Source organism: Rhamphochromis sp. 'chilingali', assembly GCF_963969265.1.
Source record: "Rhamphochromis sp. 'chilingali' genome assembly, chromosome: 13".
Taxonomy (NCBI): Eukaryota; Metazoa; Chordata; class Actinopteri; order Cichliformes; family Cichlidae; genus Rhamphochromis; species Rhamphochromis sp. 'chilingali'.
In genome coordinates, this window is record NC_137940.1 from 1,441,457 (window position 1) to 1,449,697 (window position 8,241).

An 8,241-nucleotide genomic window follows, 5' to 3' on the forward strand; every position below is an offset into this window, starting at 1 on the left:
GTGCGGGAGCCAGGTGCAGGAGCCCACAGAGAACTCCGCCCCCGTGGTGCGCTGAGCGCGAGAGGGAAGAGAGAAGGGACAATAGAGGCAAAAACACTTGTAGCCAAACTGGGCTAGCCGGGGAGGCACAGGGCCATGACAGTAATTGAGCTGCTTTTATTTTTTTATCCTCCACATCCCACAGAGGAGATAACCAGGGAAAGGTGAGTTTTGCAATGTCAGCTAATGATTAGTTGCATACTTCATTGTGTACATTAGTAACAGATTACTACCCAAGTAATAGTCCAATCTTATACCAAACCATTTTTTTCTTTTAAACATAAATGGTTCAAGTATTTCCACATTACTGCAGGTCACTGTGTAGTGTAGAGGTGATAAACAGTTTGCATATATTACATTAACACTTGCTGTTTTACTTTGTATTGTAATTCAAACAAATTAATCTGGCTTCTTGATTTTTTTTATTGAACTGTAGTGAATCGTTACCGTGTGGTTTTCCTTCTGTGAAAAGCACTTCGCCACTAAGGACTCACAAGAGTGTTCACAGCTAAAGTTGGTGCCATAGAAGCAGAAGCTTTCCTTTAAGCCCAATTACAAGTTTGCTCTAAACCCTTAGAGTCTAATTCAGTAATAAAGTTAAAACCACTAAATATTTAGATGATTAATTACCTCTAAACTGCAGGAACAACAATAGCAAACCATAGAGCAGCCACCCAGACGTAACACGACTGGGAAACCGGCCTTTAAATTGCCTCATGCAATGCACAGTTCTCACTGTTGTTTTGCTGTCTAGTCTTGAAATATTAATGTACATTGTTTTTTCTCCAGCTGAATGCTTTGTGCTCAGACATTTGCATTAGAGTATTTATTGCATTTCAGCTCCTTCCAAAGCAAACTGATTGCTTTCTGCTACTGGGGGCAAGACTAAATGTCCTTGCTGGACCACAAGTGTAATTATTTTGCACTGCCACCAGTCATTTACGTCTCTTGTCTTTTACTGGAGTGACAGGAGGTTAATCCAAAAACCCAGGATTCCTTTCTACACACATTCCTACTTATTTCTCTTGGTGTAAATTTGACACTTGTCATAAAAATCTTACCCCTACACAACCACCTACCCCCATAAAGAATTATACTTGATTCAAGTGTTATTTCGTTTTTTCCTTTCATTTTTTTTTTTTGCAGTGGTGGTAAGTAATATTAATCGATGATGAGTAGAACAGCTGGCCTGCCTTCCAACACTGTAGCATGTTGGGAAATACTGTCCATATTTATGTGTTCTCAGAAATCCGTAGAGCGTAAACAGATGTTCAAAATGCTGTTGGCATCTCCTGCTGTTCCCCTAATCTCACCACTCCCTTCTTCCTTCCTCTAACTATTTTTATTTATTCTGATCCTCATATTCATTGCTCTTGCTCTCTTTATTAACTTTCTTCTTCCTTTCTCTCTCTTGGACACAATGTACAGGAACCGTTCTTATCTCTCCACCATATAAATGCACCTCCACGCACACACACCCCTTCCTGCCTTCCACCCTTCCATCAATCATTTCCTCTGGGCCTGTTATGGTGTAGCGCACTCCAATGACAGATAACGACTGGACTAATTAAACTAATCAATTTTTGTACACAGTTCACAAGGGGCCAAAGAGGCAGAGGAGAAAGTGGTGGAGCCAGACAGCTGGCATGAGAGGGAAGAACAGAGTAGACCTACCAACAGAGAGGGAGCCATGACACAAAGATGCAGCCAAGATTTAGATCCAATGCAGGATGTTTGTGCACTCGTTCAGTTCATTTCTGCTCAGTTCAAGTCAATTTGAATCAGTTTTATTGTGGAGCAGTAATATTTCAGGGTCAACCTAAAACACTTACTGAGGTTCAACACAGAGTTTGAGGACACAGTTTGGGTCCTGAGCCATCTCATCTAACATCTCTCCCTGCTAACAATTTTATCTCCTTGTAGCAAAAGACATTATTGTCTTCCACATTATATATTGTACAGTTTGCAAAGTAAATTTTGTACCACAGAATTTTTCATTTACATTTGTGTGACTCATTTAAATATTCTCTTCCTGAAAAGCATGTACATAAGCTATGATGTCATGATAGCACTGTTCACAACTCTCAGTAACACTTCAGTAAATCCAGCAGCTTTTTATGTCATAACGTTTTGTGCCGTATTGTTCTAAATGTCACTTTGTCTTCAAAATTCCAACTTGTGTATTTTTACAGGGCGTTCTCATATTAAACGACAGAGTAAGAACATTTGTTGAATTAAGATGCACATTAGTCAATCTTCTGCAAAATTTTAGTTTCAACATGAAAGACATCTGGCAGTGGCGGTCCTAGCCTGTTCGGTGCCCTGGGTGAACACCCCCTCTGGCGCCCCTCCACCCACCCCACGCCCACACACAAAATATATTAATAATAATAATAATAATAATAATAATAATGGATTGGATTTATATAGCGCCTTTCAAGGCACCCAAAGCGCTTTGCAATGCCACTATTCATTCACTCTCACATTCACACACTGGTGGAGGCAGCTATGGTTGTAGCCACAGCTTCCCTGGGGCAGACTGACAGAACAGAGGCTGCCATATTGCGCCATCGGCCCCTCTGGCCCCTCTATTAAGGATTGTACATTAACATATTTTACTGTAAAAGCTGTTATTGGAACCATACTGAATTTAAGTAAGAGCGACAGAGTGTGCATAGTATGCAGATAGGACAAATCAACAACTGACGATGACTAATTAATATTGTGCTGAACAGTCCAAAAGATTCAGTCAGCTACATCAGTCTCTACTGTTTACTATCATAGCCAAGTGACTAACACACGTAAACAGAAGTTTTCACTATACCTACTAATTGGTGTTTTCTTGTTGTATCTTTGTTGTGGTCAGTGCTGTCCTCTGTGCTGTTGCATGCTGGGGCAGCAGGCTGAGGGTCACAGATGCCAACAGACTAAATAAACTGATAACAAGGCCAGTAATGTTGTGGGGATGGAGCTGGGCTCCGTTAGGGTGGTGTCTGAGAGGCAGATGTTGTCCAAGATAAAGACAATCATGGATAACACCTCCCACCCACTCCATGACATGCTGGCTATTCACAGGAGCACGCTCAGTGAGAGACTGAGATTACCCATAAAGCACCACTGAACGACACAGGAAATCATTCCTGCCTGTGGCTCCCTGTACTACTCCTCCATCTAACACACTGTGAACACTGCAATAGTTACAGCCTTTTTACACACACTCTTTTCTACTCTGGAATATTCTTGTCAATTTTCTTGATATTTATTTATAATCACCTCTGTTAATCCTTCATCTTTATAATTGAGTGATCTGTATATATCAGTGCTGTTTCTTAAATGTGTAAAATCTGTAACATAATGTTTGGAGTTTAGTCTGTTACTGTTGCTGTTTTTACCATTTCTTCTTGGAGCAACTGTAACCCACATTATTTCCTTAGGGATTAATAAAGTATTCTGATTCTGATTGTTTCAGGATGACCTGCCATCATCCAATCACACATCTGCTTACCTCCATCTGTTGCTCGTTTCTCCTCGTCTTCTTTTCTCTTTTTTCTAAACTGAGCACCTGATGGCTTTGAACTTTTCTTGTCCATCTTGGTTTTAATTTTGCACTCCAGTATGAACAATCATCCCCCAACTCGAGGATCACCACAACATGATCTAACAGACCTACACCTTAGTTCACAGATTCACTTTGTTTATTCCTGGGATTTCACACAACCCAGGATTCAAATCATGAATACATAATGGGCTTGGATTTACAACATTATGAATGAAATGTGCTCTACTTGGAAGCAGCAGGTCTTCCTCCCCTTTCGACGGGTTGTGTGTGAGACTTTAAATCATCAAATAAATATAAATTTTAAATTGTTATTGATCCTTTACCCCGAGTCCTAAAGTGTATATTTATTTTCTTACTCTTCTTATATATACTGTTGGTTTACTTGCACTGCTGTAACTGGAGCCTCGTCGTCTCGTCTCTCTATATCCTGGACTGCATGTAGCGGAGATGACAATAAAGTTTACTTTGACTTCAGCAGCGAGCATGCGCACCGAGGGCTCTCGCGCTCACTTTTCGCGTATAGAATTTCGAAAAAGACATCGGTGCAAATTATGTCTGTATCATGATGTCTGGTGTTTTCGTGTTTGTTGTTTGTTTTTATTTTATTTTGTTTTGGGGGTGGGTTATTAGATGCTGCTCCAGCCAGCCAGAGAATCGCCCGCCGCCCCGCCCTCTCCTCCCTGTGCCACAAGCAGCAGGCGCACCTCGCAAACGGAGGGCACCCTTACTCCCAGCAAATGGGCGACAGAAAACCAATCGGTGCCTATGCCATCTCCAAAATGTGCTGGCTGACGTCAGGGCAACATGAGTACGAGCAACTTTTTTTTTTTGCCGATGCCCGTGATGCCGCCCCCACCACGATGCGACCCCAGGCAACCGCCCGTGTCGCCCCTATCAAAAACCGCTACTGACATCTGGCATGTCACCTTGAAGGTTTAGGCTCTGTTTAAGTGACTGAATAGTGAATCTGCCCAGTGTTCTCCACAGGAACTGCAAACAGGCCCAAAGGAGCGCGACTTTACTCTGTGGATTCTAGCCAGACGGGTATGGTACTGTATATTCCACCAAAATGTGCAAAAGTAGATACAATACACATCATGGGAACACTGACCCATTCCTTTAGAACTAAAGCAAGTACCAATAGAAAACTGTGGACCAAGTGGTATGTCTAAATCAAAATGTACCAAGGCAAGTATGAACATGCATTGTTTTGTGATTCACCATTAACCGACAATAACAAGTGTTGGACTGTTTTTAGGACCTTTCCTTCAGCAAAGTAGCAACACCACACTGTAAAAACATCTTCCTACACAAACACGAACACTCGACTAACACCTCCAAGCTGCACAAGAAGAAACAGCAGAGACTCTTCCTCAGAAAGTTGAAAGAGCCTAAACTTCCACAAAAACTTCTGCTAAACTTCTACATGGAGCACAGACAACAGTGTGCTCTGCCAGTCACTCTGCCTCAGAAAGGGAAGATCAACATGGTCCATTCTGTTCTACTCTATTCTATTCGTTCTTTAAAGTTTGTACTATTCTATCAGTCTTTATTTCAAATACGGCACAACTGGTAAAACAAACGGAGTCATCAGATTATGCTAAACATCAACTGAAATGTTGAGATCTAATTATTGGGTCTGTGTTTCCACAAGCCCCGCTAGTTTAGAGACTTATTCATCATGAAGAAAACAAGTCAGCGATCGATCGTTTTACTTGCAAGGGAGGCCTCGTCGGTGTCTACCACACAATGACCCCAAATCTGGCCTCCGCATGTGAGAATGTGTGTCTCTCTGTGTGCGTGACTTCCAACTGTTTCTAACAACATCCTTAGTCATAAAATAATCTCCCCCACACCCAATATGTGGTTCTATCCCTGTATTGGTTCACCGTGCACAACACAGTGAAGCCATAAAAAGGGCAGGAAGCTTCCCAAACATCAAACAACCCTTCACAAGGATGTGCTTGTGATAAAACACTACAGCCCCCCCAGAACCTCGAGAGGCTGGGGGGGGGGGGGGGGGGGGGGGGAGACAAAGGAGAGTTGAAACAATGTAGAGATGGTAAGCATAAAAATGACAACATTTAACAATTCACTTTAACACTAATCTTTAGAAAAAACTATGTATATGAAACTCCAAACTGCTTCTATTCGACTAAATTTGCAATGATAGCATACGTTGCAAATGTAATTCCTTCCTCTGTGCTCTACCCAGCACCTCAGTGCCTTTGAAATTAGTTTGTAATCCTTACATGCATCAAGTGCAATTCTCTACTTGGATGCACAACATTAGAGAGCTGATTTATGTTTTGCATTTTCTCATTGGACTTTTAATTTTAAGTGTGTTTGATGGACAGGACCACAGGCTCCTACACACACCGTCGCTGAAGCATTGGATGGCCTGACTAAGCTACAGCTGCAGCTGTTATATTTTAATTTATACTGATTTCTAGGGGAGGAAACTTAGAGAACAAATTAGCTTCCTGAAACGGTTAGACTGAACTTTAGATAGAAAAGTGTCCTTTTCTTCATGTTTTTATTTATCATCTGTCTAAAGAAGGCATGCCCCTGATACCAATTTAGACTAAAACACCAACAAAAACACAAGTGACAGATTTGCTGCTTGTGCCCCTTCTACCCCTGGACAGGCCTCGGTTCTTTGCACACCATGTAAAAGAACAGTGCGCTCATGCCCTGATCAAGAGCTTGGCCTTGCCCTTGACCAAGACACAGCTCCAGGACGAGAGCTGGTCTCCACAAAACTGACGAGCATCTCACAACTTGTAGTTAGGAAAGGTCAAATACTAAGGACAAGCTTCCTCTGAGGGAAACAAACAGACCAAGTGCATTGCCTTTGCCCTGTCATGTCCCTGTGCCGAGCCTGCTGTAGACTCTATATATACACCCGGTGGCAAGGGCATACAGAAATATTTCAAATTTCCTAAGGCCTTGAAGGCAGAGGTGCTTATTCATTTATTAAAAAATGTACACCATTATACGCCCCACCAAAAAAGACTGGAAGCCTTGAAGTTCTAAATTACACATTTATATTAAAGTAATAAGTGGAAAGTTTTTGTCACTAATATTAGGAATAATGCAAGCTTAATATTTAAACCTGGTGAATTCATGCAGCTTCAGTTCTACACACTTGTTATTTATCACTATCCTCACCTTATTGTATTCTTGCTTTGGTAATGAAACCACTGACAGAAGCCACTGAGCTATTCCTGCTGCATATCTGATGCGGGGCTGTGTCAGCGTAGCCCCTCATCAAATATCTGTGAAAGAGTTGATTCTCACAGATACACTGATTTCATTCTGTTATGTTTATGTAGCTAAAGAGCATCAGAGGGCTCTTGACATTGTAAGGAGGAAACATCAGTGACACGGTGGAGTACAGTCTTTGTTCTTTTGTATTAAATGTTGTGCTTTGACAGCTTAGAATAGGGAAGGGAAGAAAAAACCTTTCAAACTTTGCTTCTGTGACCAAAACAATGGTTAATAAATGACGAATAACAAGGCAACGTTAAAAAACAAGAATGTTATTTTCTCTGCTTTTCTTATATAACCTGCAGCAAATAAAAGCCTTTCCCAACAAAACGCTGGTTAAATTCAATCAGCTACACTCGAGTCTCACAGAGTCAGCACGATGCTCCAAACATGCTGCACACCAAGCATGTGTGACACATGCATCTGTGTAAGTTTGCTTTCTTGTTTGTTATGCATAACCCTGTCATTCCTGTGTGTAATGCAGGATATCTAAAGACCCTTCTGAATCTGTGGATAGAAAGAGGGATTAAGCTCCCTTCAGCTAATGAGGGAAGAGCCCTCTCCCAGCAGGTGATATCAGCGAGGCCCAGGTTCCTTCTCCATCACCTGACCAGGCCTCCAGCTGGCTGGGGCCACAGCAGGTGCTGCTACCTGCAGATGTTGTTTACTTGAGGATAGGACTGTGTCCACCAGGCAGCTCTTTCTGATTCCAGCCATCAAGGTTTGCAGATAGTCCGGTCACGGCTGTGACTACACCACACAGCAGAAATGTGGATCGGGCATCTGTTTCTGAGAGCTGAAGTATTTGGAACTTTTGTTAAACATGTTTGTTCAGTGCTAATGCCCTCAGCTGTAGAAGAGTGGCTGCTTTATTTCCACAGAGGATTGCAATGTTAAATAACTTGGTAAACGGCAATAATGTAAAACCCACTCACAATAGCATAACTGGCTCTCATAATCCTTTGACTGCTGGTTTCACCATCTGTGTAAACTTGCAGCATTTTGGGAGAATTCAGATATAAACAAAGAGCCTGAAACCAAGTAGGATTTGTTCCTCCAACCACAGAACTCTGAACTCTTTGCTGATGTTACCAGGAGTAATATATTGTTTTTATTACAGATTGTAAGATATTGTTCCCGTATCAAAAGTAAACAATATGCTGAAATGTGACCTCCTTCTTCTTTTCATTCTGGCTTCTCCAGACGTCCTATGGATGTTACAATGCATAAAGCAAATTTTACGTTTTGAAATGTAGCAGCGGAGACAAGATTGATCCTACGCTGGGTTTACATATTAGACATTAAACGTCTTTCCCAAGACATTACTCGAATTCTTGACAAGAATCAGATGTCAGGGCATAAATCACTCCTTA